The following is a 25,926-nucleotide window of genomic DNA, read 5'->3' on the forward strand; positions in this document are numbered from 1 at the left end:
CCCCCAGGACTGTCGTGCAAAAGAAATGCCAGCACGTGCAGAGATGCACAAGATTGAACTTTGCTCAACTTGACTAATTTGCCATGTTAATTTACACCAGAGGTCACCAACCTTTTGAGTGAAAATACCTTTGAGTGAAAATTCAAGCCGAGATCTACCGCGCAGATTATTTTTAACATGACTTAAAAAACGTAAGCCTATGCAACATTAACCGTTTAAAAACAGTACTTTAGCAATGAGGTTTGTGCAGCAGGCTATTGGCCCAATACATTATCACTGCATAATGGCTTTGCTTGAATTGCCCTGCCAATGCATCTGATTGGCCAGTGGTAGGCCTATAGTGCACTTGATTTACTCTCCGGGCCCGGAAAAAATGGGAACACTTCGCCTACCCACCGTGCAGGGAGACTGAATAGGGTGCACCTACCGCCAACAGCATAAGACGAAAAAAATAGGAACGCAAATGCTTTATCGTTGGGTTTTTACAGAAATGTTTGGCGATTGACTAGGAATGCCTTGGAGATCGACCAGTAGATCGTGATCGACTGGTTGGTGACCACTGGTTTATAGTATCAATGTTTCCCTCTACTTTGGGAATTGTGATCGAATCAACATTAATATTTGTCCCTTTCAATGCAACATATCGAAACAAATTAAATTATGCCAGACTTAGTCTGCCATATTGTTTTAGGCAGAGTGCATCGGAGGAGGATGCTATTGCATTGACAGGCACAAGCGGTCTTGAGTAGATGCGCTTGTTTTGAGATCAAAGCTGTATGTACCTAGTGAATGAGTTGTAGCTAATTTCTGGTCAGCAATGGGGGACTGATTTGCTTCTTACAAGAGTACAAAATGTGTACAGTTTTAGCCATCATTGAAAAGTCAGGTAAACATTTTTTTAAAGGGGCATGTTGTATTTTGAGACATGCTTGAATAAGCTAAGATAATAGGCAGACAAAGACGATACATTGTCTGATTATCTGTAAAAAATAATATGAGAATAATAATGAATTTTATTTTGTAAAGTGGTTTCATGCATCAAACAACACAATACAACATTTTCAGTTACATCCTTTTCTGAAGGACAAGTAGCTAAACAGGTTAATATCGAGCTCTGCATGTTTTAAAAAGGCTTATGGAATGTAGGCCTACATCGAACACCACACATTGGCTGCTACTGTAGACTATAGCATAGCTAGAACAGCTATTTCAATAGCTATTTCCATGTTAAAATGTTATGAGATACATTTTCTAAATGTTTTAATGGTAGGCTACTCTGGTAGGTCTACATTATGATCAAATAGCCATAGTAGCCTACTTGTCCACTGTTCAAATTGTAACTTAGTGTGTACAGCCTCAGTGTTCACAGTAAACGCACGCCGGAAGTTGCACAGAATTTTCACAACATTCAAGTTTGTGCTCAGTAAACCTAAAATTTGCTCAGTGCCAAAAAAAAGAAGAGGGAACATTGGCCCAGACCCTCCTCTGTCTCTCATTGTGGTTATATAGACAATCTCTCTACATCTTTAAACTTTAATACCATCACTATGGAAATCTTTAAAGGCACAGAGATGTTATTCTGGGCTAAAGTTTGGACCGGGACATAAAAATAGGCCTAAATAATCTAGTATAGGGCCCATCCCAAATGGTACCCTATTCCCTATATAGTCCACTACTTTTCACCAGAACACTTATGGGCCTTGGTCAAAAGTAGTGAAATATATAGGGTATAGGGTGCTATTTGAAACACAAACATGGACGTGTTTAATGTCCCGCATAAATTCCAAATTCCGTCATCCTGTGTCTGTTTCTTGTCATGGTATAGGAGAGTACGGAGAGGGAGAGGCCTGCCCTTACAAGTTGGTTCACTTCACTCTGTCTGCTTAAGAAGTATTCTGGGGGTACGCAGTGTAACTGTGGCCTAGTCACTCCATCTACATCCCTCTCCATTTCTCCCTCTATTCCTCCCTCCTTGTGTCCCTTTACTCATCCGTGCCCACGGCTGTTCACAAGAGTGCCAGCACAGTGTGTATATGTGTGTGCGCACTTGTGTGCGTGTTTGTGCGCACTTGTGTGCGTGTTTGTGTGTGCACATGCATATATATGTGTGTGTGTGCAGGTGTGTGCGTGTGAGAGAAACATGTGGAGGTGTGCTTTTGCTGAGCAGTGATGAGGGAACCCATAGACTAGTGGTGGTGAAGTGTGATAGTGTGTCGGTGACTGTTGACAGTCGGGGAACATCAGTGGGTGTAGGGGAAAGCAGGAAAATGCATTGTGTGTGTGTGTGTCTACTGCAACTAATCTGTTGGCACCGGCTCAAGTCAACTCACGAAAACATCCCCTGCAGCTGGCCCTGGTGACTCTGTTTGTCCCCATTGTGTTTGTGTGTCATGTCCAGGGTCGTATTCATTTGGCACCAGATGGAAGAAAACAGACTGAAACAGGGAGCGACTACCTGAACTTGTTTTAATTTTCCATTGCAAAACGTTTTGCTACAATGTGCCCTTATGAATATGACCCTGGTCCTGTCCATGGCCTTACCCTGTCCCCTAACCCGGACCAAGGGTACCGTATAGACAAGCAGCCGCCAGGGCAGGACCCCAATGGCTCCACCCTTCTTAGATTATTTATTTTATTTTTTTGCGAGCCGTGATAAGACAAGTCTGTTCTCATGGCATTCTGCTTGTGAAAACAGGCTGCATAGTTTCCATGCAGGCCCACTGACAGACAAGTCACAGTCAGTGATGGTATAGCAAAATAGGTTTTGTTATTGTGAGAGGGAGCCCCTCGTCCTCACCCAAGTGTGTATGGGGGGAGGTGTGTGTGTGAACATTTGTGGGAACATGTGTGTGTATGCATGAGTGTTTCAGATGGTGCAGAAGCCCTCTTGTAGGCGCCTGTTTGTTTATTGCATAATATTTTGTTTGTGTGTTTATCAGTGTCCGTGTGTTTGAGCATGCGTGTGTGTTTGTTCATGTGTGTGTTTGTGAGCCTGTGTGTTTATGTAAGAGCATATGTAAGTGACTGTGTGTGTGTGTGTGTGAGACGGTGCAGAAGGCCTGTTGGAGGCGCCTGCTTGTTTATAGTGTAATCTGTGTTTGTTTGGAGCCCTGTGATTGACTCCAGGCCTCTGATAAAAGGCCAAGTATCTGCTGCTGGATTCTCTTTCTTTCTCTTCAGCCTTTTCCTCTACACCAGACTCTTCAGCCTTTTCTTCTTAAATCGGACTTTCCCCATGATCTCGAAGTATTACTCAAAATATTGTGTCAACCTCTTGGAGTAGCGTATTAAATGAGGTGTTGGGTTGATGTTTGCTGCACCCGGGTTCCAGTCCTGGTCGGGACCACCTCCCGAATACGCCACAGTATTATGTTGGTTTGGATCTCTTGGCGTAATGGCTAAGATTGACATTGGCTGGACCAGGGTTTGAGTCCCAGTAGGGACCACCCCCTGAATTTGCTGCAGTATTATGTTATATATGGTAAAATAACAACCCCCTCCCTCTCTCTCCAGGGGCAGTACCAGCCTTCAGACCTCCTGTGCCCAGAGACGTATGTCTTTGTGCCCATAGAGAGCTGCATCCCAAGCCTGGAGCAGACCCACTACGCCCGCTTCAACCAGGAACCTGACGCAGGTAATGAACACGGCAACCTACTGTACACTAGGAACAATACCCTACAGCAATCAGCACACTGACCTATCAGTCTTTCATGGGGTCGGCAATAGCCTCAAGATTAGAGAAGTTGGACAGTAATTGGAGGGTTGTTGATTCGGATCCCCGGGGGAAATATGGCTGGAGTGAGCCGGCAACCGGAGGGTTGCTTTCATCAGAATCTCAGGTGCCATCTACTTCCGTTGTGCCCGTGAGCAAGGCACTTAACCTCTACAACTGGTTGGGGTTGGGAATATCATAAGACATAATACAAAGCACATTTCCAATTCACATTGGACAATGTTGTAGTCCACACACTGAAAACTGTCATCCCACTCATCCAATCATCCCCTTAGACCAGGGGTTCCCAAACTCTTTCACTCAGGCCCCCCAGCTATTTTGCGCCCTATAGGCAATATTAAAATGCGCAAAAATAACCTAAGAAATGTGTTAAATTACCAGAGCTTTTCACTTGGCTCATTATATTAGGCTATTGGTATTACTTGGCTACATAAGCCAATAGGATAGACATTGTTTGAAGCAAGCAGAGTTGGAGAAAGAGCGAACACTTGCACTTTCTCTTGAGCTATGTTTTGCATATAGGCTACCTTTTAGGAGCGGGATGATTTTCAGACGGAGATATGGGTGATCAATATTTATTTCCAGGCAATCTAGTAAACTGTAGCCTAATCATATTTAGGAAGTTCATTTCCTTGGAAAGACTTCTCCACCCATGCATATAGCCCACTCTATTTAATTGAGACCACATGCACACGCACCTGATCTCGCATGCCCAAGAGGAGAGGTAGGCCAAAGGCTACTGAACTTGAAGGAGCAAAAATTATGATAGCGGACACTTGCACTTTCTCTTTAGGTTTTGCATATAGGATGAAGCCTTCCTTTTAGGAGCGGGACCATTTGCAGTCCAAACATATAGGCCACTTGATCTCGCATTTACAACTAGGAGAGGTAGGCTAATGAACTTGAAGTTGCGAATGCTGAGTGTGTGAATAATGCGAGAAAGAGGTGCTTTTAACACAATAGGTAGTAAGCTAACGCATACAAAGCAGAAAGATTTAGTTTCCAAATAATCCCAAAGTTTTCTGTCTCACCACCTGCTCCCACCTGCAGCATGAAAAATGCTGACCACACCGTAACCTCTGTCGGGACTCGCAGATCACATGGATATCCCGTGGTAATGCAGCCCTCTACATTGGTCCAACTTTTTTTAATTTTACAAGCTGTTTTGGATGCGTGTGTGCTCGGATGAACCGTGTGTGAACCGAACTGATCCGAGTCTGATCGTGCAGTATGTTGAAACCTCTGGGATTGGCTCCAGACACAGAGCGGTCCCTGACCCCAGGTCAGTTTGCGTGCTGGCTCAACTGGCTCCACTGTGGTCTGAGAGCTGACACTGTCATTATTGAGGACTCAGGGTTGCGTCCCAAATGGCACCCTGCCCTGGGGTCCTGGTAATAAGTATTGCACTACGTAGGGAAAAGGGTGACATTTGGGACGCAGACTCAGTGTTATTATTACCAGAATAATGATATCAGTGATAAAAGCTGGGCCGACCAGCAGGCGCCACAGCTGGAAGAGAGCGGTTGGAGAGGAGGAGAAGAAGAGAGGGTTCACTGCAGGTAACTGGCAAGTGGGGTACTTAAAAGTACTCTTTCTCTCTCACACACACAGTCCCCTCTCTCTTCCTCCAATCTATGTCACGCTCTGCTGACTGTGCAGTTCTCTACTCTCCTCTGAGTTGTTAGAGTTCTATATCAGCACACACACACTTACCCCCACTGCAGTGCCTATAGTACTCCTCTCCAAAGCCGTTTAGCTCATTCATGATGAGCCCGGCTACGTCTAGGCGAATCTCAACTCTACTCACTGATCTGGCTAAGGAAACAAAAATATAGGTGAGATGTTAATCTGTACAGCTAGCAGATCTTTGAGTTTAAGTCTTTGTCTCCTGTGTGTATAGTAGCCTGCAAGCGGAGAGAAAGAGAGAATCGTTGTTAACCTGTTAAAATCTGACGCCTTTTGGTGGCATTATATTGCCATATACTGTATATTGTAAACTACCTTCATTAGATACAGTTGAAGTCAGAAGTTTACATACACTTAGGTTGGAGTCATTAAAACTCGTTTTTCAACCAGTCCACACATTTCTTGTTAAACAAACTATAGTTTTGGCAAGTCGGTTAGGACTTTGTGCCTAACACAAAAAAAAATTCCAACAATTGTTTACAGACAGATTATTTCACTTATAATTCACTGTATCACAATTCCAGTGGGTCAGAAGTTTACATACACTAAGTTGACTGTGCCTTTAAACAGCTTGGAAAATTCCAGAAAATGATGTCATGGCTTTAGAAGCTTCTGATAGGCTAAATGACATCATTTGAGTCAATTGGAGGTGTACCTGTAGATGTATTTCAAGGCCTACCTTCAAACTCAGTGCGTCTTTGCTTGACATCATGGGAAAATGAAAAGAAATCAGCCAATACCTCAGAAAGAAATTGTGGACCTCCACAAGTCTGGTTCGTCTGTACAAACAATAATATGCAAGTATAAACACCATGGGACCACGCAGCCGTCATACCGCTCAGGAAGGAGACACGTTCTGTTTTGTTATTTTTGTACCTTTATTTAACTAGGCAAGTCAGTTAAGAACAAATTCTTATTTTCAATGATGGCCTAGGAACAGTGGGTTAACTGCCTTGTTCAGCGGCAGAATGACAGATTTTTACCTTGTCAGCTCAGGGATTCAATCTTGCAACATTTCGGTTACTAGTTCAACCCTGTAACCACTAGGTTACTTGCCGCTCCAGCATCTTCACAAGGCCCTTTGCTGGTCCATCTCTGTCTCCTAGAGATGAAAGTACTTTGGTGTGAAGTGCAAATCAATCCCAGAAACACAGCAAAGGACCTTGTGAAGATGCTGGAGGAAACAGGTAAAAAAGTATCTATATCCACAGTAAAACGAGGGTGCTCAGCAAGGAAGAAGCCACTGCTAAAAAAACGCCATAAAAAAATCCAGACTATGGTTTGCAACTGCACATGGGGACAAAGATCGTACTTTTTGGAGAAATGTCCTCTGGTCTGATGAAACAAAAATAGAACTGTTTGGCCATAATGACCATCCTTCTGTTTGGAGGAAAAAGGGGGAGGCTTGCAAGCTGAAGAACACCATCCCAACCGTGAAGCACGGGGTGGCAGCATCATGCTGTGGGGGTGCTCTGCTGGAGGAGGGACTGGTGCACTTCACAAAATAGATGGCATTATGAGGAAGAAATTATGTGGCTACATTGAAGCAACATCTCAAGACATCAGTCAGGAAGTTAATGCTTGGTTGGAAATGGGTCTTCCAAATGGACAATGACCCCAAGCATACTTCCAAAGTTGTGGTAAAATGGCTGAAGGACAACAAGTCAAGGTATTGGAATCGCCATTAAAAAGCCCTGACCTCAACCCTATAGAAAATATATGGGCAGAACTGAAATAGCATGTGCGAGCAAGGAGGCCTACAAACCTGACTCAGTTACACCAGCTCTGTCAGGAGGAATGGGCCAAAGTTCACCCAACTTATTGTGGGAAGCTTGAGGAAGGCTACCTGAAACGTTTGACCCAAGTTAAACAATTTAAAGGGAATGCTACCAAATACTAATTGAGTGTATGTAAACGTCTGACCCACTGGGAATGTGATAAAAGAAATAAAAGCTGAAATAAATCACTGTACTATTATTCTGACATTTCACATTCTTAAAATAAAGTGGTGATCCTAGCTGACCTAAGACAGGGAATTTGTACTAGGATTAAATGTCAGCAATTGTGAAAAACTGAGTTTAAATGTATTTGGCTAAGGTGTATGTAAACTTCCAACTTCAACTGTACACTCCATGACCATTAGTAAGTGGACACATGCTAGTCGAACATTTTCTGCGGCGACTTGCTTCCATTCAGCCGTAAGAGCATTAGTGAGGTTGGGTACTGATGTTGGGCGATTAGGCCTGGCTCGCAGTCTGCTTTCCAATTTATCCCAAAGATGCGTGATGGAGTTGAGGACAGGGCTCTGTGCAGGACAGTCACGTTCTTCTACACCGATCTTGACAAACCATTTTTGTATGGAACTCCCTTTGTGCATGGGGGCATTGCTGAAACAGGAAAGGGCCTTCCCCAAACTGTTGCCACAAAGTTGGAAGCACAGAATCGTCTAGAATGTCATTTTATTCTGTAGCATGAAGATTTCCTTTCATTGGAACTAAGGGGCCTAGCCCAAACCACAAAGAACAGCCCCAGACCATTATTCTGCCAAACCCAGATTCGTCCATCGGACTGCCAGATGGTGAAATCACTCCAGAGAACGCGTTTCCGCTGCTCCAGATTCCAATGGTGGCGAGCTTTACACCACTCAAGTCGACGCTAGGCATTGCGCTTTGTAATCTTAGTCTTGTGTGTGGCTGCTCAGTCATGGAAACCCATTTTATGAAACGCCGACAAACAGCTATTGCGCTACGTTGCTTCCAGAAGCAGTTTGGAACTCGGTAGGGAGTGTTGCATCCGAGGACAGACGATTTTTACACGCTTCAGCACTCGGCGGTCCCATTCTGTGCACTTGCGTGTCCTACCACTTCGCGGCTGAGCTGTTGCTCCTAGACGTTTCCACTTCAAAACAAAAGCACTTACATTTGACGGGGGCAGCTCTAGCCGGGCCGAAATTTGACGAACTGACTTGTTGGAAAGGTGGCATCCGATGACAGTGCCACGTTGAAATTCACTGAGCTCTTCAGTAAGGCCAATGTTCTACTGCCAATGTTTGTCTATGGAGATTGCATGGCTGTGTGCTCAATTTTATACACCTGTCAGCAACCGATGTGGCTGAAATAGCTGAATCCACTAATTTGAAAGGGTGTCCAATACTTTTGTATACATGGTGTACATTTCGAAATACCGGGTTACCCGGGAGACAAGTGATTATTCTCTGGATGGAACGTTTGTAAAACACAAGGAAAATATTCAACCTTAGTCTGTAGCTTATTCTTTAGATGCTTGGGGCTGCTGGTGAACCATGATGTGCAGACATAATCAAAGTGCCACTGAACTTTAGGGTGCCTGTAGGTTTCCTTCCAATTAGTGACAGATTTGAATGTGAACATTATCAAATCTGCATAAAAACAATATGCACATTTCAGGGTTTCCATATTTGGTGCTTGTTATTTGTTTTTAGCTGCTTCTATGCGTGCAGAACGAATTCTCTACTTCCTGTTTTCGTACAGTCTTTTTAAGTACCAGAAAGCTCTACTAGGGAGGATAAACACCATGGAACACAATGAAAATCCAGTTTAACCACTGTAATAAAATAATCTGTTTCCTTCTAACAGGATGGCAACACCCTGTGGAGATGGGAGAACCTTCCAGAAGGACAAACATCTCATCAGCACTCCTCCAATCAGGCCTTTATGGTAGAGTGGCTAGACGGAAGCCACTCCTCAGTAAAAGGCACATGACAGCCCGTTTGGAGTTTGCCAAAAGGCAGCTAAAAACTGTGACCATGAGAAACAAGATTCTCTGGTCTGATGAAACCAAGATTGAACTCTTTGGCGTATATGCCAAGCGTCACATCTGGAGGAAACCTGGCACCATCCCTACGGTGAAGCATGGTGGTGGCAGCATCATGCTATGGGGATGTTTTTCAGCGGCAGGGACTGGGAGACTAGTCAGGATCGAGGGAAAGATGAACGGAGCAAAGTACAGAGAGATCCTTGATGAAAACCTGTTCCGGAGCACTCAGGACCTCAGACTGGGGCGAAGATTAACCTTCCAAGAAGACAGCGACCATGAGCACACAGCCAAGACAACCCAGGCCTGGGTTCGGGACAAGTGTCTGAATGTCCTTAAAACCTTTCTGAAATCCCCATCCCGGATCCGGGATTTTTGTCATTAAAAACCCTGACTAGCATAGCGTAGCCTAGCGCCAGAGGGTAATCATAAAATATAATTTCATGAAATCACAAGTGCAATATTGCAAAACACAGCTTAGCCTTTTGTTAATCCATCTGTCGTCTCAGATTTTGAAATTATGCTTTCCAGCGAAAGCAATACTTGCATTTGTGTAAATGTATCGATCACTCTACAAAACAATACGAACAGCTAGCGCCAGGTAACTCGGTAACAAAAACCAGCAAAGCAATAAAATTAATCGTTTACCTTTGATGATCTTCGGTTGGTTTCACTCACGAGACTCCCAGTTAGACAGCAAATGTTCCTTTTGTTCCATAAAGATATGTTTTATATCCAAATACCTCCGTTTGTTTGATGCGTCATCACAAGGAATCCACCGGAAAAAGCGTTCTCCACAACGGCGGAAAAAAATCCAAATTATATCCATAATGTCCACATAAACATGTCAAATGTTGTTTTTGATCCAACTTCAGGGTGTTTTTCACATATCTATTCTATAATAAATCAACCGGGACAGTTGGCTTTTCACTAGGAGCGAGAGAGACAATGGCTACCTTTCAGAATTGCGCAAAAATCACCCGGAGAGCCCCCACCTGTCCACTTACCCAATGTGCTCTTGCAGGCTCATCCTTCAAAATAAAGGCCTGAAACTACGTCTAAAGACTGTTGACACCTTAGGGAAGACATAGAAAAAGAGGTCTTATTGATGAGACTTCACATATGCGATAGGAAGGCATTGGAACACAGAGCTCTCAAAATGAGTGCCACTTCCTGCTTGACAATTTCTCAGGTTTTCACCTGCAATATCAGTTCTGTTTAACTCACAGACAAAATTCTTACAGTTTTGGAAACTTCAGAGTGTTTTCTATCCTAATCTGATATGCATATTCTAGTTTCGGGGGCTGAGAAATAGGCAGTTTAAAATGGGTACGCATATTTTGCCAAATGTTAAAATTGCGCCCCCTAGTTAGAAGAAGTTTTAAGTTGAACCCGATCTAACATCTCTGGAGAGACCTGAAAATAGCTGTGCAGCGACGCTGTCCAAAGTTTTGACTGGTATACTACCGTTCAAAAGTTTGGGGTTACTTAGAAATGTCCTTGTTTTCCATGAAAACATACATGAAATGGGTTGTAAAATGAATAGGAAATATAGTCAAGACTTTAACAAGGTTATAAATAATGATTAATAATTAGGGATGCACGATATATTGGTGAACATATCTGAATCGGACGATATTAGTTAAAAATGGCAACATTGGTATCGGCCCGATGTCTAGTTTAACGGCGACGTTAAAAACCGATGTCAAAGCTGCCGTGCATACCTATATAACGTAGGTACATGACATAATAACGGCACGTAAAATTTTGCGCAACACAGTATTCTTAACCTAGCCCACACAATGTCTGCTGTGTGGATTGAGCAGTTATTTGAAAGAGTAAGAAATGTTCAGTGAGACAATTCAAAAGGTGAAATCCATTAAAGCCAAGACAATGGAATTCATTGCCATTGACAATCAACCGTTCTCAGTCGTGGGTGATGTTGGCTTTCGCCGACTGGTCGAGCACCGGTACACACTACCAAGTGCACTATTTTTCAGATGTTACCGGAGTTACACAGTAATAGTGTTACTGCTATTAGCTTCACGACAAACATACTTTGGGATGCCGTTTTGGTCTTTTTGTGTCGAAAACGATACAGTAGCACTTTCAAAGCTGTACAAAAAAAAGTCTGCAAACAAGCAAACACTGGCCACGAAGGATGTGTTTACAATACCGTGTTGGTAATAAAGCATAATTTGTTCGACGTCAACTTCTGGGGTAGCTAGCACCAATACAACCAGCCTGAAAACAATGACCTGTCACAATCGTTGAAATGAGTGGACCAAGGCGCAGCGTGCGTAGAGTTCCACATGTTTTAATAAATGAAACTCACCAAAACAAATACAGAAACAAACGAAACGTGAAGTAATGGAGTGCTCACAAGGCACTACACAAAAACAAGATCCCACAAACAGGTGGGAAAAGGCTGCCTAAATATGATCCCCAATCAGAGACAACGATAGACAGCTGCCTCTGATTGGGAACCATACCAGGCCAACTAGAATGCCAACCCTAATCAAATCAAAATCAAATCAAATTTTATTTGTCACATACACATGGTTAGCAGATGTTAATGCGAGCGTAGCGAAATGCTTGTGCTTCTAGTTCCGACAATGCAGTAATAACCAACAAGTAATCTAACCTAACAATTCCACAACTACTACCTTATACACACAAGTGTAAAGGGATAAAGAATATGTACATAAAGATATATGAATGAGTGATGGTACAGAACGGCATAGGCAAGATGCAGTAGATAGTATAGAGTACAGTATATACATATGAGATGAGTACTGTAGGGTATGTAAACATAAAGTGGCATAGTTTAAAGTGGCTAGTGATACATGTATTACATAAAGATGGCAAGATGCAGTAGATGATATAGAGTACAGTATATACATATACATATGAGATGAGTAATGTAGGGTATGTAAACATTATATTAAGTGGCATTGTTTAAAGTGGCTAGTGGTACATTTTTACATAATTTCCATCAATTCCCATTATTAAAGTGGCCGGAGTTGAGTCAGTATGTTGGCAGCGGCCGCTAAATGTTAGTGGTGGCTGTTTAACAGTCTGATGGCCTTGAGATAGAAGCTGTTTTTCAGTCTCTCGGTCCCTGCTTTGATGCACCTGTACTGACCTCGCCTTCTGGATGATAGCGGGGTGAACAGGCAGTGGCTTGGGTGGTTGCTGTCCTTGATGATCTTTATGGCCTTCCTGTGACATCGGGTGGTGTAGGTGTCCTGGAGGGCAGGTAGTTTGCCCCCGGTGATGCGTTCTGCAGACCTCACTACCCTCTGGAGAGCCTTACGGTTGTGGGCGGAGCAGTTGCCGTACCAGGCGGTGATACAGCCCGACAGGATGCTCTCGATTGTGCATCTGTAGAAGTTTGTGAGTGCTTTTGGTGACAAGCCGAATTTCTTCAGCCTCCTGAGGTTGAAACTAATGAAAAAACTAATGATAGTCCCACTAAGTGCAAACCAGATGGAATGGCATATTGCTGCAGAGTGCTGTGGTAACCATGCTGGTTAAGTGTGCCTTACATTTTCAATAAATCACTGACAGTGTCCCCAGCATAGCAGCCCCACACCATCTCACCTCCTCCATGCTTCATGGTGGGAACCACATATGCGGAGATCATCGGTTCACCTACTCTGCGTCTCACAAAGACAAGGCGGTTGGAACCAAAAACGTATCAGATCAAAGCACAGATGTCCTCCTGTCTAATGTACATTGCACGTGTTTTAGCCCATGCAATTCTCCTCTTCTTATTGGTGTCCTTTAGTAGTGGGTTCTTTGCAGCAATTCAACCATGAAGGCCTGATTCACGTAGTCTCCTCTGAACAGTTGATGTTGAGATGTGTTACTTGAACTCTTTGAAGCATTTATTTGTGCTGCAATTTCTGAGGCTGGTAACTCTAGTGAATTTATTCTCTGTAGCAGAGGTAACTCTGGGTGTTCCTTTCCTGTGGCAGTCCTCATAAGAGCCAGTTTCATCATAGAGCTTTTGATGATTTTTGCGACTGTTCTCGAAGAAACCTTCAAAGTTCTTGAAATTTTCCAGATTGACTGACCTTCGTGTCTTAAAGTAATGATGGACTGTCGTTTCTCTTTGCTTTTTTGAGCTGTTCTTGCCATAATATGGACTTGGTCTTTTACCTAATAGGGCTATCTTCTGTATAATGCCCCTATCTTGTCACTAAACAACTGATTGGCTCAAGCAAATGAACTTTTAACAAGGTACACCTGTTAATTGAAATGCATTCCATGTGACTACCTCATGAAGCTGGTTGAGAGAATGCCAAGTGTGCAAAACTGTCATCAAGGCAAGGGGTGACTATTTTGAAGAATCTAAAATATATTTTGACTTTTTTTTGGTTACTACATGATTACATATGTGTTATTTAATTTTGATGTCTTCGCTATTATTCTACAATGTAGAAAATGGTCAAATAAAGACAACCTTTGAATCAGTAGGTGTGTCCAAACTTTTGACTTGTAAATCCAATCAAATTTCATTTGCCACATGCGCAGAATACAACAGGTATTTCACCTTACAGTGAAATGCTTACTTACAAGCCCTTAACAAACAATGCTTTAATTAAGAAGTAAAAAAAACAAATAGAAAAAGTGTTAGGTAAAAAATGTAAAATTAGTGACAAATAATTAAACAGCAGCAGTAAAATAACAATAGCGAGGCTATATACAGGGGGTACCGGTACAGAGTCAATGTGCGGGGGTACCGGTTAATCAAGGTAATTGAGGTAATATGTACATTTAGGTAGAGTTAAAGTGACTATGCATAGATAATAAACAGAGAGTAGCAGCAGCACGAAAGAGAGGTCTGGGTAGCCTTTTGGTTAGCTGTTCAGGAGTCTTATGTCTAGGGGGTAGAAGATGTTAAGAAGCCTTCGCTCCGGTACTGCTTGCCGTGCGGTAGCAGAGAGCACCCTCTGTAGTGCCTTGCGGTCGGAGGCCAAGCAGTTGCCATACCAGGCAGTGATGCAACCAGTCAAGATTCTCTCTGGTGCAGCTATAGAACATTGAGGAGATCCTCAAAGGACCCATGCCAAACCACACGGCCAGGTCTCTGACCTCCTCCCTATAGGCTGTCTCATCGTTGTACCACTGTTGTGTCATCGGCAAACTTGATGATGGTGTTGGAGTCGTGCCTGGCCATGCAGTCATAAGTGAACAGGGAGTAAAGGAGGAGATTGAGCACGCACCCCTGAGGGGCCCCATGTTGAGGATCAGCGTGGCGGGTGTATTGTTACCTACCCTTACCACCTGGGGCGGCCTGTCAGGAAGTCTAGGATCCAGTTGCAGAGGGAGGTGTTTAGTCCCAGTCCTTAGCTTACTGATGAGCTTTGATGAATAGCATTCTCAAATAGGTGTTCCTTTTGTCGAGGTGGGCAGTGTGGAGTGCAATAGAGATTGCATCATCTGTGGATCTGTTGGGGCGGTAAGTAGGCCTAGGGTTTCTGGGATAATGGTGTTGATATGAGCCATGACCAGCCTTTCAAAGCACTTCATGGCTACAGACGTGAGTGCTACGTGTTGGTAGTCATTTAGGCAGGTTACCTTAGTGTTCTTTTGCACAGGGACTATGGTGGTCTGCTTGAAACATGTTGGTATTACAGACTCAGTCAGGGACAGGTTGAAAATGTCAGTGAAGACACTTGCCAGTTGGTCAGCGCATGCTCGGAGTACATGTCCTGGTAATCTGTCTGGCCCTGTGGCCTTGTGAATGTTGACCTGTTTTAAATATCTTACTCACATCAGCGTGATCACAGTCGTCCGGGACACCTGATCCTCTCATGCATGCTTCAGTGTTACTTGCCTCGACGCGATTATAGAAGTAATTTAGCTCGTCTGGTAAGCTCGTGTCACTGGGCAGCTTGCTGTTGTGCTTCCCTTTGTGGTCTGTAATAGTTTGCAAGCCCTGCCACATCCGACTAACGTCGGAGCCGGTGTAGTACGATTCAATCTTAGTTCTGACACTTTGTATTGACGCTTTGTCTTGTTTGATGGTTCTTCGGAGGGCATAGCGGGATTTCATGTAAGCTTCCGGGTTAGAGTCCCGCTCCATGAAAGCGGCAGCTCTACCCTTCAGCTCAGTGCAGATGTTGCCTGTAATCCATGGCTTCTGGTTGGGTATGTAGGTACAGTACGGTCACTGTGGGGACGACGTCATCAATGCACTTATTGATGAAGCCAGTGACTGATGTGGTGTACTCCTCAATGCCATCGGAAGAATCCCGGAACATATTCCAGTCTGTGCTAGCAAAATAGTCCTTCATCTGACCACTTTCTTATTGACCGAGTCACTTGTGCTTCCTGCTTTAGTTTTTGCTCGTAAGCAGGAATCAGGAGGATAGAATTATGGTCAGATTTGCCAAATGAAGGATTTTCACATTTGGATGAATTGCGTGCCCATAGTGAACTGCCTCCTACTCTGTCCCAGATGCTAATATATGCAAATTATTAATATTGGATAGAAAATACACTGACGTTTCTAAAACTGTTTGAATGATGTCTGTGAGTATAACATAACTCATATGGCAGGCAAAAACCTGAGAGAAAAAATCCAAACAGGAAGTGAGAATTCTGAGACTGGTCAATATTCAACTCATCGCCTATTCAATTCCCTGTAAGATATGGATATGTTTGCACTTCCTACGCCTTCCACTAGATGTCAACAGTCTGTAGAACGTGGAATGAAGCCTCTAGTGTGATGTGGGGCCGGATGGGAGGTGTTTCCGTCATTGGTCTGGCAGAATGCCAGTTCCTGGTCACGCGCGTTCCAAACGATATCGTCTTGCTTTCCATAACTTCTAGAGACACAAAGGAATTCTCCGGTTGGAACGTTATTGGATAGTTATGATAACAACATCCTGAAGATTGATTCTCTACTTAGTTTGACCAGTTTATTCGACCTGTTATATAACTTTTTGAAGTTTGTCGTCAGAGTTCGCCTGCATCTGCGCGAGCATTTGGACATGTGCACTAAACATGCTTGCAAAAGTAGCTACTTTGACATAAGTAATGGACATTATCGAACAAAACAACGATTTATTGTGGAACTAGGATTCCTGGGAGTGCATTCTGATGAAGATCATCAAAGGTAAAGGAATATTTATGATGTAATTTCGTATTTCTGTTGACTCCAACATGGCGGAGAAATTTTGTTATTTTTGAGCGCCGTCTCACATTATTGCATGGTGTGCTTTTTATGTAAAGTTTTTTTTAAATCTGACACAGCGGTTGCATTAAGAACAAGTGTATCTTTAATTCTATGTAAAACATGTATCTTTCATCAAAGTTTATGATGAGTATTTCTGTTATTTGACATGGCTCTCTGCAATTTCTCCGGATATTTTGGAGGCATTTCTGAACATGGCGCCAATGTAAACCGAGATTTGTGGATATAAATATGCACATTATCGAACAAAACATAAATGTATTGTGTAACATGATGTCCTATGAGTGTCATCTGATGAAGATCATCAAAGGTTAGTGATTAATTTTCTCTATTTCTGCTTTTTGTGACTACTATCTTTTGCTGGGAAAATGGCGGTGTTTTTCTGTGGCTATGTACTGAGCTAACATAATCATTTGGTGTGCTTTCGCCGTAAATCCTTTTTGAAATCAGACATGTTGGCTGGATTCACAACATGTGTAGCTTTAATTTGGTGTCTTTCATGTGTGATTTCATGAAAGATAATTTTTATAGTAATATATTTGAATTTGGCACGCTACATTTTTTCTGGCTTTTGGCCAAGTGGGACGCTACCGTCCCACATATCCCAGAGAAGTTAATGTCCCGTTGGTAGGATTTTCGTGATCGTAGTTCATCTATTTTATTATCGATTGATTGTACGTTGGCTAATAGGACCGATGGTAAAAGTAGATTACCCTCTCGGCGTCGGATACTAACAAGGCACCCGGACCTTCATCCCCGATACCTCCGTCTCCTTCTCCTGCGAATGACAAGGATGGCGGCCTGATCGGGCGTCTGAAGTAAATCCTTCCCGTCCGAGTCGTTGAAGAAAAAGTATTCCTCCAGTACGGGGTGTGTAATCTCTGTCCTTATATCTAGAAGCTCTTTTCAATCATGAGACACAGTGTCAGAAACATTATGTACAAAATAAGTTACAAATAATGTTAAAAAAACATGCACAATTGGTTACGGGATCGTAAAACAGCAGCCATCTCCTTTGGCACCATTCTTATCACTGGTACTGTGTGTGTGTATGTATATTTATATATTTGCAACAATAAAAAATGTATTTCTGAGTTACAGTTCATATAAGGAAATCGGTCAATTGAAATGCAATCATTAGGCCCTAATCTATGGATTTCACGACTGGGAATACAGATATGCATCTGATAGTCACAGATACCTTTAAAAAAAGAGTTGGGGGGTGGATCAGAAAACCAGTCAGTATCTGGTGGACCACCATTTGCCTTTTACAGCTCGACACATCTCCTTCGCATAGAGTTGATCAGGCTATTGATCGTGGAATGTTGTCCCACTCCTCTTCAATGGCTGTGTGAAGTTGCTGGATATTGGCGGAAACTGGAACACTCTGTCATACAAGTTATCCAGAGCATCCCCAACGTGCTCAATGGGTGTTATGTCTGGTTAGTAAGCAGGCCATGGAAGAACTGGAACATTTTCAGCTTCCAGGAATTGTGTAAAGATCATTGTAACATGAAGCTATGCATTATCATGCTGAAACATGAGGTGATGGTTGCGGATGAATGGCATGACAATGCAGGATCTCGCCACGGTATCTCTGTGCATTCAAATTGCCATCGATAAAATGCAATTGTGTTTGTAGCTTGTTCCTGACCATACCATAACTCCAATGCCACTATAGGGCACTGTTCACAATGTTGACATCAGAAAACCGCTCGCCCACAGAATGCCATCTGCCTGGTATGGTTGAAACTTTGATTAGTTCGTGAAGAGCACATTTCTCCAGTGTGCCAGTGGCCATTGAAGGTGAGCACTTTTCCACTGAAGTCGTTTACGATGCCGAACTGCAGTCAGGTCAAGACCCTAGTGAGGACGACAAGCATGCAGATTAACTTCCGAGACTGTTTCCGACAGTTTGTGCAGAAATTCTTTGGTTGTGCAAACCCACAGTTTCATCAGCTGTCTGGGTGGCTGGTCTCAGACAATTCCGCTGTTGAAGAAGTCGGATGTGCAGGTCCTGGGCTGGCGTGGTTACATGTGGTCTGCGATTGTGAGGCCGGTTGGACGTACTGCCAATTTCTCTAAAACGACATTGGAGGCGGCTTATTGTAGACAAATGAACATTCAAATCTCTGGCAACAGCTCTAGTGGACATTCCTATAGTCAGTATGCTAAATTTACGCTCCCTCAAAACTTGAGACATCTGTGGCATTGTGTGACCACTGCACATTTTAGAGTGGACTTTTATTGTCCCTAGCACAAGGTGCACCTGTGTACTGAGCTGTAATCAGCTTCTTGATATGCTGCAACTGTCAGGTGGTTGGATTATCTTGACAAAGGAGAAATGCTCACTAACAGGGATGTAAACAAATTCATTCACAAAATTTGAGAGAAAAAAGCTGGAAAATATGCAAATGGTAAATTTCAGGGATTTTTTATTTCAGCTCATGAAACATGGGATCAATACTTTTCATGTTGCGTTTATATTTTTTGTTCATTGTACAGTATATTGTGGCAATCACAGCATTACAGTTGGAACTTAATTTGGCCAAAGCAAATCGCTCAACAGAATGAAACAAAACAGTTGCGAGAACTGGTTTAAACCTTCTCAAAAGTTTAACAGGCTATATTGCAGCAATTACCAACAAAATCAAGTGCTTACTATACCCAACAAATTATAGAAATAGGCTAATGTTATTTATTTTACATCATAATTACTTATGACCTATCTTAAACTAAATACAGAGCACACAATTAATTTTATTCTAAAATTGATTAAATCTTTTTTTTTTTACTCATCATTCTACACACAATACTCCATCATAACAAAGCAAAAACAGGTTGTAAGAAATGTTTTACATAAGCATTCAGACCCTTTACTCTACTTTGTTGAATCACCTTTGGTAGCAATTACAGCCTCGAGTCTTCTTGGGTATGACGCTACAAGCTTGCCACACCTGTATTTGGGGAGTTTCTCCCATTCTTCCCTGCAGATCCTCTCAAGCTCTATCAGGTTGGATGGGGAGTGTTGCTACACAGCTATTTTCAGGTCTCTCCAGAGATGTTCGATTGGGTTCAAGTCCGGGCTCTGGCTGAGCCACTCAAGGACATTCACATTTGTCCCGAAGCCACTCCTGCCTGGTCTTGGCTGTGTGCTTATGGTTGTTGTCATGTTGGAAGGTTAACCTTCGCCCCAGTCTGAGGTCCTGAGTGCTCTGGGGCAGGTTTTCATCAAGGATCTCTCTGTACTTTGTTCCGTTCATCTTTGCCTCAATCCTTACTAGTCTCCCAGTCCCTGCCTCTAAAAAACATCCCCACAGCACGATACTGCCACCACCATGCTTGTGTATGTGACCAATATAGGGATGGTGCCAGGTTTCCTCCAGACGGGATACTTGGCATTCAGACCAAAGAGTTTAATCTTGGTTTCATCAGACCAGACAATCTTGTTTAGGTGCCATTTGGCAAACTCCAAGCAGGCTGTCATGTGCCTTTTACTGAGGAGTGGCTTCCGTCTGGCAACTCTACCATAAAGTCCAGATTGGTCGAGTGCTGCAGAGATGGCTGTCCTTCTAGAAGATTCTCCTGTCTCCATAGAGACCCTTCTCCCTCGATTGCTCAAGTTGGTGGTTCCAAACTTCTTCAATTTAAGAATGATGGAGGCCACTGTGTTCTTGGGGACCTTCAATGCTGCAGAAATGTGTTGGTACCCTTCCCCAGATCTGTGCCTCGACACAATCTTGTCTCGGAGCACTACAGACAATTCCTTCGACCTCGTGGTTTGGTTTTTGCTCTGACATGTACTGTCAACTGTGGGACCTTATATAGACAGGTGTGTGCAATTCCAAATCATGTCCAATCAATTGAATTTACCACAGGTGGACTCCAATCAAGTTGTAGAAACATCTCAAGGATGATCAATGGGAATAGGATGCTCAATTTTGAGTCTCATATGAAATGGAATCTATACTTTTGTAAATAAGGTGTTTCTGTTTTTTATTTTGAATACATTTGCAAAAGAATTATAACCACTTTTCGCTTTGTAATTAGAGGGTATTGTGTGTAGATTGCAGATTTTTTTTACATTTTAGGTTATGGCTGTAACGTAACAAAATGTGGAAAAAGTCAAGGGGTCTGAATACCGATTGCACTGTGTAGTGCAGGCGCATGCAAGCAGATGAGGAAATTTGGCTAGGATGGATGAAATTATATACTGTAGTAAAACCTGCAAAAGAGTGAATGTAAACCCTGTGTCCAATAAAAAAACATAACCCTCCCCAAAGCAAAAATATAAAAGTTTGACAACCCTCCCTTATTTTTTACGAAAAATAACTCATATCTTTTACCTAATGGTGGAGCTCAAAACATGCGCAATTCCACAGGAACACAGCCATTTTAAAAGCGCAGGGCTTTTTCAACATTGCCATGCCTTCATTTTTCATCTTACCCGAATATGAAAAGAAAGCGAACAGTGTACTGTTTGTCAAATTTCTTTGCTGGGGTGCTTCAGAGAGGGGGGACGGTAAGTAGGGGCAAGTGGTAGCGTTGGTCTTGGCAGGCAGAGGTGTGTGTGTGTGCGTGTGCGTGTGCGTGTGTGTGTGTGTGTGTGTGTGTGTGTGTGTGTGTGTGTGTGTGTGTGTGTGTGTGTGTGTGTGTGTGTGTGTGTGTGTGTGTACGTACATTGTGTGTGTACAGTGTGTGTGTGTGTACAGTGTGTGTGTTTCTGTGTGTGTGAGTGCATGCAGGGGCATTCCCCGTGGGTATGTAAGTGTATGCGTTTCCGTATTTGTGTGTGAACAGTGGATGTGTGTATGGAGGGGGTAATGGAAGAGACACTGTCAGCAGTGCATAGGACCATTAGTTTAAAAAGGGAAAGGTCTACTCTCTCGAGAGAGCAGGGTAGGTGATTTGGTGGTGAGAGGGAGGTGAAATGTGGGAAAGGGACACAGGAGAGTGAGCAGGGAGGCAGTGAAAGAGTGAGAGGAGAAGTGAGGTAGGTAGAGAGAAAGGAGTGTTGGTGTCATAAGAGTGGGAGTGAGAGAGGGAGGGAGGTGGAGAGAGGGAGATGAGAAGTGAGAGTGAGGGAGGTAGAGAGACATGAAAAGTGAGGGAGAGAGATTCGCAGAGACTGACAGTGCTCTGTTATTCTGTCAAAAGTGAGGTCATGGTTGGGTCTAGTGCGTGCAGAGAGGTAGAGCATCACAGGCCCTGGGGAACGGCTACGGAAAAACTGCCCCTACCTCTGCCTGCACTCTTGGGGTTGGTATTTCAGCCCTACTAGACTAGCTAGCTATGTGGCTGTAACTGTACTTTCTTTACAGAAATACAGCAGGCGGTCATGTGGTCAGCCTGCTCCGTGCCACCATAGTGACCAGCCTAGGAACACGACATGCTGGGAAGGGTTTGTGGCCAAGGTGGGTAGTCCTAATTGGCTGCCTGTCAATGTGTGAGTTATCCCCACAGAAGAGACGTGCTTTACTCTACCAGTTGAGCCTTGGAGGAGCACTGCTCTCACTACCTTGTAGAGTTTCCCAGACACCGATTGAACCTAGTCCTGGACTGAAGAGCACTTTTAATGGAGGTTGCCCATCAACCATAACCCATGGGTTAATGATGTCTGCTGCACTGTCAAGTGCCAATCGTCCAAATGCCAGTATGTAAATATCACTTGACATTTTTAGTAGCCTATATTATAACTCTTATAGACAGACAAAGCCTATGGCTTGTTTCACCAGAGCCACATTACCATTAACCCCTTCATTATAGTGTTTCAAGTTTTATTAGTCATATGTATGGGATACACATGGTGTACACCTTCAAAAGAAAAGTTTACTTGCATGTTCCTTCTCTACAATGCAACAATAAGAAATAATGCCAATCCAATATGTACACGTGTTTTGAGAGAGGGGAGAGACTTTGTGGGCAAGTGTTTAAATTGTGCAATCATAAGTGTCTGGTTGCAGCAGTTATGATGTGTGTGTGTGGATGTTTGTATGCCTGTGTGCGTGAGTCAGGTGTGGAGAATCAGAGCAGGTTGTCAATCCAGTTCAAATGTTCAGCAGTCTGATGGCTTGTAGATAGAAACTCTGAGCCTGTTGAACTCTCTGAGCCTGTTGATGTCAGACCTCATGCTCTGATACTGTCTGCCTGACTGTAAGGGAGTGAACAGCTTGTGGCTGGGGTGTGTGGGATCTGTGACGACGCTGTGGGCCTATTAATTTGAGGGAATTTGAGGGTCCCAAAGAGGGACTTCGCAATTAATTGCAATTCATCTGATCACTCTTCATAACATTCTGGAGTATATGCAAATTGCCATCATACAAACTGAGGCAGCAGACTTTGTGAAAATGTATGTCATTCTCAAAACTTTTGGCCACGACTGTACAGTGTACCTCCATTAAAAGTTTTTAATTTATGCCGCAACCATTTGTGGTAGACGGTGACAGATTGTGGTAAATTGCATCATTCTGTCATTGCACCACACTATCAAAAGGGGGAGTTAGAATGCTGATCTATCGGTAGTCTGAACTGTGGCTTAAATTGACTATCTTTTTGTAAATTAATGGAGGTACGAATGTTTTAGTCCAAGAGTCTTGGCACTAGAGTCCTACATCAGGCAAAACAATTATTTGCTGGCGGGTGGTCCCGGAGTTGAGAGAGAACTTAGGTAAATACAATGGCACAATTACACTTGACATGTGGACTGAAGTTTTAAAAATAGGCACAGTGGGCTTTTGGTTTCTCTCCTTCTAAAAACAGACAGAAATAATTATAAATAACACATTTTTCTTTATTTACCAAAGTGTGAATGAGTGATAGCCCCTCTATATAATGTGAGTTTCTAAAACACCGAGTCCTTATTTGCTAATGTGAAGAAACTGAAGGAGAGTCCAGCGAGGATAGGGAGGGGAAAAAGGTTGCCCATATTTTCAAGACCTGAGCTACTTCATTTATTTATGAAATGTACTAGTTTATTTAGGCAATTTAATATATTTGTTTACGCTTGGCCTATTTAGTAGTCTATTTTGCAGCAGAAAGCTATATTTGTCAGCCTAAAGCTGAGTGACTCACTCATTTGTGGCTTTGGATCAAAATAAATAAGTACCAACATTCTTTCTGATTGTCTTTAATAAAGAAATGTTTCGACCAAGTTAATCTGCTGATGTTGTGTGTGTTCAATTATTTGTGACATTGTGGTAACAATGAAGAATGTATACGAAGTAAATAAAAAAATCCTATGCATAATGAATAATCAGATGCGGATTGCAAGCTTGTCATTTTTCCTTATTTAATTAATTTGTAAGATTTTATTCAATCTTTTTAGACAATACAAAACATACACATACAAACAACAAGTACAACACATCTGCCCAGACTCACCTGCTCACACCCCATCTCCAGCGCCTGCATCACTCTCTGCCACATGGCATCAAACTGCACCATTTTGTTTCTCTCTGTCGCCCACACGCACTTTCAACATTTGGATAATTAAGTATTTAAAGGTTGACATTGGTTAATTTTCAGTTTAAGTATATGTTTTTTCAAGATGATTGACGAGAACAGTATCGTCCAACCCATCTCACATCACCCTTATACAGTGAGGGAAAAAAGTATTTGATCCCCTGCTGATTTTGTACGTTTGCCCACTGACAAAGAAATGATCAGTCTATAATTTTTATGGTAGGTTTATTTGAACAGTGAGAGACAGAATATCAACAAAAAAATCCAGAAAAACGCATGTCAAAAATGTTATGAATTGATTTGCATTTTAATGAGGGAAATAAGTATTTGACCCCTCTGCAAAACATGACTTAGTACTTGGTGGCAAAACCCTTGTTGGCAATCAGAGGTCAGACGTTTCTTGTAGTTGGCCACCAGGTTTGCACACATCTCAGGAGGGATTTTGTCCCACTCCTCTTTGCAGATCTTCTTTAAGTCATTAAGGTTTTGAGGCTGACGTTTGGCAACTCGAACCTTCAGCTCCCTCCACAGATTTTCTATGGGATTAAGGTCTGGATACTGGCTAGGCCACTCCAGGACCTTAATGTGCTTCTTCTTGAGCCACTCCTTTGTTGCCTTGGCCGTGTGTTTTGGGTCATTGTCATGCTGGAATACCCATCCACGACCCATTTTCAATACCCTGGCTGAGGGAAGGAGGTTTTCACCCAAGATTTGACGGTACATGGCCCCGTCCATCGTCCCTTTGATGCGGTGAAGTTGTCCTGTCCCTTTAGCAGAAAAACACCCCCAAAGCATAATGTTTCCACCTCCATGTTTGACGGTGGGGATGGTTTCTTGGGGTCATAGGCAGCATTCCTCCTCCTCCAAACACGGCAAGTTGGGTTGATGCCAAAGAACTCCATTTTGGTCTCATCTGACCACAACACGTTCACCCAGTTGTCCTCTGAATCATTCAGATGTTCATTGGCAAACTTCAGACGGGCATGTATATGTGCTTTCTTGAGCAGGGGGACCTTGCGGGCGCTGCAGGATTTCAGTCCTTCACGGCATAGTGTGTTACCAATTGTTTTCTTGATGACTATGGTCCCAGCTGCCTTGAGATCATTGACAAGATCCTCCTGTGTAGTTCTGGGCTGATTCCTCACCGTTCTCATGATCATTGCAACTTCACGAGGTGAGATCTTGCATGGAGCCCCAGGCTGAGGGAGATTGACAGGTCTTTTGTGTTTCTTCCATTTGTGAATAATCACAGAAACTGTTGTCACCTTCTCACCAAGCTGCTTGGCGATGGTCTTGTAGCCCATTCCAGCCTTGTGTAGGTCTACAATCTTGTCCCTGACATCCTTGGAGAGCTCTTTGGTCTTGGCCATGGTGGAGAGTTTGGAATCTGATTGATTGATTGCTTCTGTGGACAGGTATCTTTTATACAGGTAAGAAACTGAGATTAGGAGCACTCCCTTTAAGAGTGTGCTCCTAATCTCCGTTTGTTACCTGTATGAAAGACACCTGGGAGCCAGAAATCTTTTTGATTGAGAAGGGGTCAAATACTTATTTCCCTCATTAAAATGCAAATCAATTTATAACGTTTTTGACATGCATTTTTCTGGATATTTTTGTTGTTATTCTGTCTCTCACTGTTCAAATAAACCTACCATTAAAATTATAGACTGATAATATCTTTGTCAGTGGGCAAACTTACAAAATCAGCAGGGGATCAAATACTTTTTTCCCTCACTGTATGCCATGTCTTGAAATATGCAGACAGACGGATTAAAAGTTAATTTCCATTGTAATACTTCTGAAAGACAAATTTCTAAATCCATCCATAACTTTTGGACTTTATAAAATTCCAAGAAGGTATGGATTATTATAACCTAATGAAAAATGTACTTCTTGTGGCTGCAGGGGCAGTATTGAGTAGCTTGGATGAAAGGTGCACAGATGTGCCCAGAGTAAACAGCCTGCTCCTCAGTCATAGTTGCTAATATATGCATATTATTATTAGTATTGGATAGAAAACACTCTGAAGTTTCTAAAACTGTTTGAA

General features: G+C 42.8%; 1 pseudogene; it reads left to right on the plus strand.

The window, feature by feature from the left end:
- LOC139569800 (arginyl-tRNA--protein transferase 1-like) overlaps positions 1 to 25,926 on the plus strand; it is a 146,923-nt pseudogene that overhangs the window by 99,632 nt on the left and 21,365 nt on the right.

This window comes from Salvelinus alpinus, chromosome 3 (genome assembly GCF_045679555.1).
Source record: "Salvelinus alpinus chromosome 3, SLU_Salpinus.1, whole genome shotgun sequence".
Taxonomy (NCBI): Eukaryota; Metazoa; Chordata; class Actinopteri; order Salmoniformes; family Salmonidae; genus Salvelinus; species Salvelinus alpinus.